This window comes from Thamnophis sirtalis, unplaced genomic scaffold (genome assembly GCF_051295495.1).
Source record: "Thamnophis sirtalis isolate CommonGarterSnake01/CBP01778 unplaced genomic scaffold, rThaSir2_p1.2 scaffold_10, whole genome shotgun sequence".
Taxonomy (NCBI): domain Eukaryota; kingdom Metazoa; phylum Chordata; class Lepidosauria; order Squamata; family Natricidae; genus Thamnophis; species Thamnophis sirtalis.
This window is the reverse complement of record NW_028261390.1, coordinates 50,332,114-50,346,056: the sequence shown is the minus strand read 5'-3', so window position 1 is coordinate 50,346,056 and position 13,943 is coordinate 50,332,114.

The window sequence follows — 13,943 nt, the reverse complement described above, 5'->3', positions numbered from 1 at the left end:
AAAATTGCACCAGTTCTTTGACTGTTTCAGCTTTTGTTTTCAAACCTGTGAAATCAAGGGCTGAAAGACATATATTTAACTTGTACAAACACTAATCATTGAAAATAATTAATTTTGCCCTGGTTTCCAGATTGCCTGCAATAATAATTTGGATTAGGGTAAAGGAAAAATAAAAGTAATAATTTGGATGAATGTAAAATAGGTATAAAATATGTTATAGGTTTATTCAACAGCAACAATTGGTCAGTGAAGAATGACCTAGTGCTTGTTTTACTGTCAGACATATTGAGATTCAAGTATGTACGAAGTAATAGCACAGAAATCATGAAAACTGGCTGTAAAGAATATGTAACCTGGAAGGCAATGATACTTGAAATATTTGAGATAGTTAAATATATATTTAACTTACATTATTTTGTTTATTTATTCTGCAAAGTATGACATTCATAGGAATGTTCTCCTTTACCAATGTGTGAATATAGCTAAAGATATTTTACTCTGTAGGCATTATAATGAAATCTGTATTAGTGAAATGCCAATCCTTGGTGCTGACATGTTATTATGCTTGATTCCTGATCAAGTTCAATCCTGTAAAGCCCAGGAAATAGTGCTGTTTTCCTTATATACTATCTGTTTCTTCACACTAAAGAAGTAGTCATTTATTAAGTGAGCCTACACATGCTGAGACATATTGGAGTTCCGTTCTATTATTACCCAAACAACTTCTCATTTCATGAGGAATTTGGATAGGAGTAAGCCAAGAATCTGCTAAAATGTTTTGAGTGTTGTAACCCTTTTCTATGTGATGGATAGAAAAGGGTTGTCCAACAAACTGAAGCCCACATATCTGAAGGAAACAGTTTGAATAAATACTCTTTGATGTATGATGAATAGTCAGCAGTTACATCATGGAATTATGCCACCTTTATAGGGCAAGAGGGAAAGAGAGATGAGAATTGTTGGTCCAATTTTGGATGAGTGGTGGTGCATCAGAAAGGCAAAACTTACTCTTCCTGGAGAGACTTTGAACCTGAAATAATTTCACACTCAGAAAAACCTAGGAATGTTAGTAGTATCCGATATACATATATAATCAGGAAATAATAAACATAATTGTAATAGTCACAAACATAAACATAACCTGGATAGGGCTTACTGGGAAAATCGACTTATCCAGAAGTAAATGTAATCCTTCATTGTTGAGTGACATAATTGGATCACTCTTAATATTCATAATAGCTGATGCTTACATGGATGTTTATTAACTTATGATACTACTACTTATTAACACAATACTACTTCTGAATGAATATTTCTTATAGTTGCTATAAAATTTCCAGACCCTTGCAACTCTATAAGTGCTTCTTTTTCTTGTTTCTCTCCCATCAGTTCTGGTAACTTATGATCCAATACTGCTACTTCTTGTGTCTTTTTTTGGAAAACTTCTGTTGATGGTTTTGCTGAATACAGCTCTCTAAGCAAGTAACCTTAGACTTAGACATGTGGAATATTTTTGGATTCTCTGGATTATATTTAAATAACTGTCTCCAATCACAGATGATACAGGTGAACACTTACCAGAATTTAGATTACAGAGACCAGTTCTTGATTGGAAATACTGCAGTACATTGATTTAGTATCTGTTCAGCTTGCTTTAAATCTGGTTTAAATATAAAAAGTAAGTAAGATACTGGAAATTGCTATCCATAATTATCATTGGTAGGGTTGCTTACACTTTGAAAATAATGTTGAAAAATTGCTTCAAATCATATTAAAACAATATTTTTTCAGGTTTTTGAGCCTGAAAACAGAAGCTCTTTTCTTAATGAAGAGCAGAGGTGCTGTGTTTGTGCATGATTTGAACAAATTCTTGGTCAAGATCTTGGTGAGATTCTGAGGCACCTTTGCATAATTAGCAAAGCATACACAATGTTACTGAATACAGTGTTCAGTGCTGATCTTTGGTAGCTAACCTCAAGACTACTACCCAGAAGCTACATAGGTCACAATGTTATACACTATTTAATATTTTTATTTATTATTGGAATTAATTCTCATTTGTATTTATTTGTAAATGAATAGATACAGTACATTTTTTTTCATTTAATAAATACAAATTTATCCAAATAGTTATTTTGTTTTTATATTTGGGACATAATTTCTTTTCTTTTGTTAATACATAAATATTTAGTCTAAGGAAGACTATGTTTAGGTGAGGGTACCACACAAATCAGGTCAACTTCTCACCCATTTTTATTCATTGTTATTGCTACATGTTCAGGTGTGAAATCTAATCTCTAATAATGAGTATAAGCCACACACTAGGAAGAACAAGATGAAGAAACTACAATCTATCTATCTTTCTTGTCTGCTCCTAAGTGAGAGTTCTGAAAAAGAAACTGAATTAGAGATCAAAGAAGATGGCTCACCTTAGGAAATATCGCTCATTTAAGATATTTTAGCCAACCACCTGCCAAGATTTACCTAATTGCACCTGAAAAACCTACAGCACTCCTTCAAAAACATAACAGAAAAATGTTTTTAAAAAATCAGGTTTAAGCAAATAATGCATTAGTAGTATCTAAATAATTACTAATGTATGGTTTAATATTTTAACTGATAAATTAAGTCCTTTGTAGTGTTCCTAATGCCATATTACATAGGGATCTAATGTTTATAGAAAACTGCTGGTTTCCTATTCTCAGGAATAGGAATTAACCTTCCTTTCAATGTAACTTACATATATTAATACTAAGTTAAATAGTAACTCTTGGAACCATCAAGAAAAATGTAACATTTGGCCATCATACATTGAAATGTCCTTAGATTTAATACTTATCCTAATACAAAGTCAAAAGAGTCATTAGCATAATCTTAAACAATATATCTGCATAGTAATATGTTCCATATAATGCCTAAAACCATTGTGAAGGAAGGAATTGACTGATACATCAGGTTTTGGTTTTATATTCAAAGGAATTCACTATGCATGCTTTACTGTGATCTAATGAAAAATGACAAATCTAGAATGTAATAAAAAGCTGATAAAAGTAGGAATTTATGCAATTGAATCTGCATAATTATCAGATGTAGAGTAAACATGAATCAATATTATATTTACTGACTTTTGAACCCAATTCTATTTCAATCTTTAAAAAGCATAAACATAGTTTGTCATTTGACCCCTGGTCTGCCTAATAAACTATGAATAAACTTCATAGAAAAATAAAAACAATTGATAAGATCCTTTTTAGCAACTAGTATATTTCACAAAATTCAGGAGTAAGTCTCTCTCTCTCTCTCTCTCTCTCTCTCTCTCTCTCTCTCTCTCTCTCTCTCTCTCTCTCCTCCCTCCCTCCCTCCCTCCCTCCCTCCCTCTCTCTCTCTCTCTCTCTCTCTCTCTGTTTCCATATGTATTTACATATATGCAGATGTGTCTGTGTATTTACAAACAGCTTAAAAACTAACACGAAATAATAAAGTGTAAAAGCTGAAAAAAAGAAGAATAAAAAAGAAAGAATAAAACCAAATAGAAATGTCCAATTTCCTTTGCAGCAAATATCAGAAGACTTTTTCACAAGTACACTTGAATTTAAGGAACTATTTGGAGGTACATAACATGAATCAGCTCTATAAATCACAATTACTTCAGGAAAAGCTGAAGTTAATAGGATCTAGGCTTTTGTCGCTTTGCCTTTAAATTAAAAGTAATGTATTAAAGTAAATTAATTAAATGTAATTAAACTAAAATATTTATACACAATAAAAAAACTAGACTTCAAAATGAAGCATAGCTAAGGTTTTTTAAAGTTTATATACCCCAAAACATTATGTGATGTCTTAGAATGATTTTTTGTGACCAGTTATGGAATAATTAAAAAGATTTGATGATATACAGTATTTTATATACTGATATTCTTGAAGGCATCAGAAAATATGATAGTGGCAAATATGCCAAGGTCATGGTGACTAACAGGTATGTTCAGCATAACGTACACTATTTCATTTCAACAGTTATTAACAATTTTCGTCTTTGTTTCTTTCTTTGTTTAAGTTGAAATACTTTTTACACATAATTACTTTCATTATTGGTAAGCTGTGAAAATCCTTGCAAAACAAAATGCCAAGTGATTTATTTACAAATGAGAATCATATACAAAATTATGACAACACGAATGAATATATATATATTCATTCATTCATGTTGGCATAATTTATATACATATACATATACATATACATATACATATACATATACATATACATATACATATACATATACATCATATACATATATATATATATATATATACATACATACATACATACACACATACATATACATTCACATTTACATACATACATACATACATACATATATATGTCATTTGCAACAGCAATATCAGTTAAAAGTATACATATTATCTCAATTTCAAAGTATTGTATTCCTAAACTTGTTTATAAACTATGTGTTTCAGTTTTAATTACCAATATCACCAAGCAGTTAGGTGCAGTGACTGATGGGCCATTAATGGAGGACTGAAAATAAAATTAGTCACGTTATTCATTCATATTGAACCATTTATTCTGGGGTTGTGACATTTGTCAACAAGCTTGCTTTCAAGAAGTTTTCATTTCACATTATTAACCTGAATTGACCTGAAATTAAAATTTCACATTATTGACCTGAATTTATTCTTTAATGGGATTTCAGTGTACAAATGGGATCTTTCTTTGAACATCAGCTTATTTTAAGAGATAGGATTCGTACAAGTGGCAGCATCTTCTTTAATGTTTTCCAGCAGTTGTTTCAGTTATATGTTCTATAATAAGCTAATCACGTCAAATCAATTTTACAATACTATATCATTTAGACAAAAAAAAAGTCATGGCATTTAAACTACATTTCATTCTATGAGAAATCTGTGGAGTGTTGTTGCAAAGTACTGGATGGAGCCTTTCTGTATTTTAATCCTTAGTAATCAGTCCATAATAAGCAAACAGTTTTCGATAAGCATTTTGTAATATGGATATTTTTAGACGACATTTATACTGTTGGAAGGTTTCAAATCTTCCTTTGCTAGGTTAAAATTTCCTGCCGGGAACCGTGAAAAATAATTTGAGCGGAACAGCTGCATGGAAGCCAGGTATTTTATTTTTCAGGAAGGAAGTAGAAGCAGCAAGGTACAAGCAGCAAGAACACCATTCCTGGGCTAGCTACTACATTGGGATTGGTTAGATATTTTATACTCTTTTTTACCTTTGAAGTCTGATATATTTTTCGTAGCTTTGTGCTAACGATTCTGGCTTTTGCGTAATTCCTGTGTTAATGGTTTCATTCCTGCTTTGCTCTTTGATTGGCAAGGAGGTGTTTGCTAGTTTGTATTTATAATTTTAACTTTATTTGCCCCAAGTATGTTTCCCAAAACTGATACTACCTTTATAACCTGTCTTCAGCACATTTTTTCTTCCTTCCTTGTCAACCTGGCCTGTCTTTAGCATCTTTTGCTTCCCCCTTGTCCCCTAACGCGATCTCCTCTTATATCTGCATTTCCTGTTTTTCTTCCACTATATTGGAATTTTAATTACTTTGGTCTTCCTTCTTGGGCTCTCTTGGGTTTCTATGGGGGTTTTAAATGATTTTTTATTCCAATGTTTCCTGTTTTTCCTAAAAAGCTTCTAGTGGTGCCTTTGTTTTAGGATTTTATCCTTTTTTTTCTTTTACAAGTGGTGGTAAATTCCTCCCGTTTCCCTCCTACAATACTTACATAATTTATGCTCCATTTTCACAGGTCCAGAAACAAGTTTCAGTCCCTTCTAAGGACTACATACAGATCTCAATGAAATTAGTGGGAAAAAATGAACTCTACATATTGGATAAAGTTCTTTCAAATCTTTCAAAAGATTTATAAAGGCCTTCCCTCGCGAAAGCCACGGGCTGGCGGCAGCAGCAGCAGTGGCCTAGTTTTTGCGAGGGAAGGCCTTCAGGCCTTCTATAGCAAAAGCCGTGGGCTGGCGTATGCCACGCAGCCGAAGGCGGGTGCTCTACGGCCTAGTTTTCGTGAGGGAAAACCGCGGGCTGCTGTACGCCACGTGGCCGAAGGCGGGTGCGCAACGGCCTAGCTTTCTCAAGGGAAGGCCATTGCATCAGAGTCGGATCCATCGCATCGGAGTACTGCTGATTCTGCCTGCTGGTAAGTGACCCGGGTTTTTTTCTTTAATTTTTTTAATATATTTTAAAATAATATTTTATTTATTGTGCATAGAATTTTTTTAAAATAGTTTTACTTAAAAGTATTGAGTATAGAATATTTTAAAATGTTTTACTTCAATTTATTCTGTGTGGATTCTTTTTTTAAATTGTCTTAGACTATTTAAAAAAAATTTTTATCCAAAATAAATTAAAATAAACCATTTTTAAAAATTCTATACTCAATACTTTAAAATGTATTGTGCATAGAATTTTTTAAAATAGTTTTACTTAAAAGTATTAAGTATAGAATATTTTAAAATGGTTTAATTTATTGTGTGTGGATTCTTTTTTTAAATTCTCTTAGACTATTTAAAAAAAGATTCTAGCCAAAATAAATTAAAATAAACCATTTTTTAAAATTCTATACTCAATACGTTAAAATGTATTGTGCATAGAATTTTTTAAAATATTTTTTAGTTTTGTTGTAATTCATTGTGTATGGAATATTTTTAATGATTTCATTTTAAATTATTGTCTGTGGAATAGTTTGAAATGGTTACAGTATAAATTATTGCTGGTGGAATAATGGTTACAGTATACTAATGCTGGTACAATACCTTAAAATAGTGACAGTATAAATTATTGCTGGTGGAATAATGTTTACAGTATACTATTGCTGGTACAATACCTTAAAATTGTTACAGTATAAATTATTGCTAGTGGAATACTTAACAATGGTTTTTAAGGATTTTTTTATTTATACAATATCTTTTTTTAAAATTATTTTTAGGGAAATTTTCTTTTTTAATTGTTTATAAAATATATTTACTACAAGAAATGTTATTCTTTTTTGCAAATGTTTTCTTTGTGAAGCAATATGTTTTTTTTAAGTGTGCAGATTAGTGCATGGTTTATGTGGCTGCTTTTCTATGGGCAGGCCAGGTTGGTGCAAGGCAGCTTTGCCAGATTTCGTGTGTTTCACCCTCATTGTTTAGGTAATTGTGAGGTGGTTGCTGGTTCTGTGAGCTTCCTGGCACTGTCCTTTATAATTTCCCACAATGCCTTGATAGTTTTTATTCCAGTGGCTTTGTCTTTTCTGTCCTTAGGGTTAGGGAAAAACTGGTTTCATTTGCAGTCTTTTTTTGGGGGGGGGATTCTTATTTTTTGGTGTTTTCCTGGCACTGTCATAGTTTGTGTGGGTGTGGGTGTGTAATGTCCCGCAGTTATCTACACATGGATAATGATCTAGTAATATTTCCTTATACATTTTAGGGTGTCCTTACATTATTGGTGTCTTCTTTCATACTTTTGGATTTCTAATTTCTATTTCCGTTAGTTAGCAATTGCTAAAACAAATCCCACGTGAAAAAGTATTCAAAGCCTTCTTGATTTTAATTGTCAATTTATTTATTCCTGCACATTGTAATATTTATTCATTTTCATATCTCTGTTTTTCCACTGTTGTGCAAACACAATTCCAGCAGCTGCTAACATGTGTAAAATTAAATACATATTGTACTTCATTTCAAATAGCCAACAAAATATTTCTAGTTTTAATTCCATATCTTGCTTTGCCATTGCTTCTAACCACTAACTTTTGAATAGCTACTTGGACCGACCTAAGTGGTGTGCAGAAGACCGGCAAACCAGTGATCCTTCCTCTGTAAGTAGCTGTCTTTATTGCTGGGTGTGCTCTGTGCTGGGTTCATCCTTGAGATAGTAAAGTCTTGCTTTCTGTGTCTCTCCTTTGTGCAGGTTATTGGAGCAAGGTGGTGAGGTGGTGGTGCAGAAGATCAAAGCAGTAAACTTCCCTCTGTAAGTAGCTGCCTTAAATTGATTTGTGTACTGGTTTCATCCCAACGATGGCAATGAAAGAGTTCATTTCTGTGTCTCTTCTTTGTGCAGCCCATTCATTGGAGTCAGTGATACTGAAGACTGGCAAGAACAGTCATCTTCCTGCTGTAAGTAGCTCTTTTATTGTTTTTGTACTTATTTTAATGTTATTGTAGTTCATCCATTGCGGCAAAGAATTCAGTGACATCACCTTGTCCACTCCCACCTGGTCACATGTGTGGCAAGCCACTCCCATCCAGTCACATGACCAGCAAGCCACTCCCACAAAGGAGGCCACACCCACAGAGTAGGTTCCAAACTTTTTTGAAACCCACCACTGTGACATGTGAACAAGATGGAAAGGGAGGACAGCTAATAAGAATTCTGCAAATACAGATTCCCTCTATACTTTCAGGAAGCAATCTTGTGTATGTCCAAGCCATACCCAAAAAACTTGATGGAGTGTGATTTCTTCACTTCTCAAAAAACCTTTTTGGTGTCACACTGTCAACCTAAAAGATACAAGATTTAAGTGTATGTAGAACTAAATACCATTTTACATTATAGGCCTTTCTTTTGAGTAAAATATACAATTACTTTGAATTTCAAAAGTAGAAAGTAATTATTATTGAAAAATAATAAAATGTGCTTGAAATTTCAAAGAATACTAACTCTATAGTGAGTCCCCTAGCCCAGTGGTCCCCAACCTTTTTATCGCCGCGGACCAGTCAGCCTTTGATAATTTTACCGTGGCCCGCTGAGCGCGCGCAGGGGTGGGGGGGCGTCTCCACATGCAGCAGCAAATATTTCATAATCAATATACACTAAGAGTGCATATTAAGAGTATATAATACACACGCAGAGAGAGAATATACAATATGCATTAAGAGTGCTTGTCTGTCTCTCTTCCTTCATGCACACTTCTCTATTTCAAAGCTTGAAATCTAAACAGAAAAGGGCATTTCAAATGTTTCATTTGGAGACTGGAGAAAACTTCAGACCTAAGGAAACTTCCTCATCTGTTGTTTTTAGCTAAAAGGTATATTGTTCCCCTTTTGATTTCTTTGAAATTCATACCCTGAGAGGATCTATGTAATAGATTAAAATCCAGGGGTCGGTGCAACTGCTTGTAGAATTCAGTCAGGGTTTTTTTTTTTTTGGAGGGGGGGCAGAGTTTGTCGCGGAATCATGCTAACAAAATCGAATTATTTCATTTATAGAGCCACTTATAGAGATGTGAGAAGACCCCGAGGGCTTTCGACCCTCTTTCCCAATCAGTCTCCAAAGCTTCTCCAGATCAGCCTCCCTTCTCTCCCCCCCCATGACCCCCATACTTGCCGTCTTGGTAGCCCTGCGATAAAATGAAAAGTGTTTTCCCCCCTCCTCACCCCGACTCACTTCAGACAATCGCATTCACACACACACAACCACGACTTCACCGCCACCTCCCTGGTCCCACACGTCCGCCCGGAGATCACGACATGACGTGGGGCGCTGACAGGGGAGGCCGGGTTGGTGGTGGTGGTGGTGGTTCGGGGAACAGCCTCTGCGGGAGACAAAAACGGCGGCCGCAGACGAGCGAGGGGAAAGCCCGGCGCCGGCGAGAGCTCGCGGGGAAGAGGGGGGGAGGAAACAACCACCTGGGCTTCTCACATTCCTCGCGGCGAAACCTCGCGATGGCACATGCCCACCAACCGCCTCTGAGAGAGGCTCAGTCCGGTGGCCCCGCTCCACACACCGTCCCAGGCACGCGCCCGGCCACCCCAGCCACCAATTTGCGTGCACTGCTCGCGCAACTGGAAAGGAACTGAACTGACACCCCTCCTTCATCCCACTTTACTTACTGATTGGACGACGTTGTCCCGTAGGCCTAGCGACTTTCCCTTAGGCCCCCGGCCGCTGCAGCGATCATGGCCCCCGGCCGCTGCGCGGCCCGGTGCCAGATACTCCACGGCCCGGCACCGGTCCGCGGACTGGGGGTTGGGGACCACTGCCCTAGCCTATTTCCCTAAGTGTAAAAGTGAGAGTTATAGTCCTTTTCAATGATAATGCAGCAGCCTTTCCTTGTATTTAATTTCTAGATGACAGCCAGCAAGTCTTGAACATAATTTTCTACTGTGCCCCTACTATTGCTCAAATAATTGTTGCTTTTCTTAAATTATGTCCCCCAGTATAACACCCCACATTTTTTTCTTCCACTTTATTTTTTGTATGTTTTTCAAAGAAATGCTACATGTGATCCAAGAATGGAGTGGGCTACTGCTTGATTACTTAAAACCGTTGGGGCCCCTGCCAAAATTAATCAGCATATCATTTCCCTCAGAAACTGCTAAGTTAAACATGACATTTATTTCTTCCCAACTGCATCCTGAAAGAGGCAACAGCTTCTGTGAGGGTTTCTTATAATGAAATGTTGGGGAACAATTATGACTGAGATGCCCAAAGCTGTCAAGATAGACATACATGAATGATATTCAAAAAGGGTTGAAGTAGTCAAACTTTATGTACAGACAAAAGGCGAGCATTTCTTGTTTCTGGGTCACAGGCCAACAGGACCTTTAACCTACATGCCATAGATCTCCTACTCAAGCAAATTACTTACACCGGGCTGCTTCATAAACAATAGCACCTTTTAAGTGCCTCACCAGCATTACAAATAAGGCAGAGTCTAGCTTGTACAGGGTTTCATTAGAACTGAAATGAAGCTTCTCAGAAGACAAATTAAATCTTTTAAATAATGCCTGAGTAGTGGCATTGGAGCTAATATCCTTAATTAGAGATAGGCACAAGAATTTGGAGAATATTTTTCTTACTACATGAACAAATGTGTAATTGAAAACAGTATGAAAGAAACAGAGGGAGACTATAAGATCCCCCAGCATATCCATTGTACAAAACCACAGTATATTTGTTGAAAACAATAAAAACCTTTTTCTATGATGACACAGAACAACCATATGTGGGCTGAAAAATTCCTGATAACTATCAGACAGCAGCAAAGAATTACAGAGGTTTCTATCTCTCTCTACCATCTCTGGAGTTCTGCAGCTAGAGCCCTATTACTATGGCAAGATGTTTTACCCATTATACCCTTATATCCTGATTTTATTTTATTTTTTGCAAAACATTCTAGTTTAGACACTAAAGAGAGAAGCAGACATTTTTTTGAGTGTTTGAGCTGTAGTAAAGTCTGATTTTTGTACAGCTGCATTTGCAACTGCTGTATAGCACAAGATGTACTTATCAAATCATTCCTTAACATAAAGTCTTTCTTGGATTGGAAGTTGTAAACTCTTTTGTACAACAGTTTCTATTTTCCATATCCTAATTAGTGTTTGTATCCACATTTTAAGAGTTTCTGGAAAAAAAATGAGGTAAAATTTTGGATATAAATACAATAGTAGCTTACTGTTTTACAAGAGAGTATATTTTTCATTTTTATTATTTCCCTGCTCAAATATTATACTTGAAAGATGTCTCACATTAAATGTAATATTAAGCATGTACCATTTACCACTTATTCCTTTAAAAAAAGGCAAAGATGTAGTGCTAGAAATGTCACTATCATTGTTTTACCTCTGCTTTTTCCACATTTTTATTACCATCTTTCCTTTCAATGTAATCATCTGTTTTCCCCATCTGTTTTTTGCCATCTCCTTTAGTCATAAAACGTATCACCAAGCAGCAAAGTCATTGAGATCAGTGATTTATTATATGGAAGACACCGGCTATTGGTAGTCATTAAGGAGAAGTAAAGCAGACCAAGTGCTTTTAAAAACTATAATTACTTGGTAAATGGAAGAGAGACTACAGGAATACATTCTTGAGAAATTTAAAGATGAAGACAGGAGGAAATAAACCAATTGTTATGGTGAAATATCTCTACTTCTGACAATGCATTGCCCTTGTAAAGCAACTTGGTTCAATAGCTTGTTTGTCTATTTAAATCAACTAAAAAGCATACCATAATGAATTCCATTTTCTTACTGTTGTAAACAGGTGGGAACATTCACAACTCCTGACAATTAATGGAAGAAATTAAAATTTCTTCTGATTATTTTGAATATATACAGTATAAAACAAGGGACAACTTTAGAGGCTTATTGTTGTATTTCTACATCTAGAAAGTAATTAATATATATATAATTGTAAACATGTTTAAATGTTCTTTCTAGTCAAATAAGCTGAATCTTGGAACACTGTCTATGAAAAGTTTTACCTAAATTGATTTTTAGCCAATCAGTAAAGCTCACAGTATGACCAACCCCCCCAATCCCTTATTAGTAGTAGCAAATTCCATGTATTAAAAAATGAATATTTAAATATATATCATTCTTAAACGGAAATAATTGAAATCTAAAGCTAATTAATTATATATTTATTTTTTTAAAGAATTAAAAATCAATTTATAAAATATACAAATTATAGAAGAATTTAAAAAATTGCATAGAATTCACTTTCACACATTTTGTATGTCCATTGCATTTTAAACTGTTTCCAGATGTTTATTCAACCAAAAAGACAATTTCTGGTTCAGCAACAAATAAATACCTATCAATTTTTATACTTCTAAGATATTGTAGCACAATTTCTTTTCGTTAAATATTTCAAAAGAATTTTTATCCAATTTTATGAATTGAATTCTTTTTGTTTATGTTCTAGGCTATTTAGAATTGAATATATGGATTCCCAGTTACCCAATATTAATCAGGTGTTGTCGGTACAATGCCTTTTTACCAGTGTTATACATACCGTGTTTCCCTGAAAATAAGACAGGGTCTTATTTTCTTTTGACTCCCAAAATAAGCGAGTGTAGTCACCTCATGGCTGCTGCTGTGTTGCAATATTTTTGGGAAGGCTTATTTTCAGGTGAGGACTTACTTTAGCGCATGCACTCAAAAGTCCATTGGGCTTATTATCCAGGGAGGTCTTGCAGCCATAAGCATGTATCTTGGGACCACCTTTCTTAATTGTCTATGAAACAACTTCATTTTTATTCTTAGATATATAGCCATGTAGTATTATTCCTAGGAAATTTATCCATAAAATGAAACAATATTACCAAATACTATTATGTAATGTTATAGATGTATACATTGTAATGATGTAACTATTAGATTGTAAAGGCAATATAATTGCATTATTCATATTTTAGTGTCATTAAATATTAATTTAGATAGACAATATTATAGAATCATTGAATATAGGATTAGGGTTTGGGTTACATACATAGAAATGCACATATATTTAAAATGGGGAGAATGGATATTGTGGGACATTCTGGGCTAGATAAATATCAACTCAATAAACCAAAGTGTAAATACTAATATAAAATAGGGTTGCTAGGAAAGAAGAGTTTTATATAATATGAACATGTATTAAAACTGTCTGTGCTCAGTGTTATGATTTTACACATCAGTGTCTTCCTCCCTCCCTCCCTCCCTCCTTATATTCAAATTAATGTCTAAATGTAGTCAGTACAAATTTCTTAATTCTACTGCAGCATTCCAAGTATTACTTTTTAAATATTCTTATATCCTTTTATGATAAGAGAATGTCAGAATGACATTTGCTGCATAGGAGTAACTCACCATGTGTTAGCACTGCTACACAGAACCAAGGCTTTGTCATTGTGGACTACTTAAGCTCAGGATCTGCTGTTATAGTTCTACAGAAGAATTATTGAGTCTGTCATTTGCACCTCTATATACGTCTGGTTCAACACAGCAACCAAACAGGACAGGTACAGACTTCAATGGATAGTTAGGACTGCAGAAAAACAATTGTAACCAACCTGCCTTCAGTTGAGATCCTGTATACTGCACAAGGAGGAAAAAGGAATGAGAAAATATCTACAACCCCCCCTCACATCCTGGACATAAACTGTTTCAACTTCTACCCTCAGGATGCCCCTATA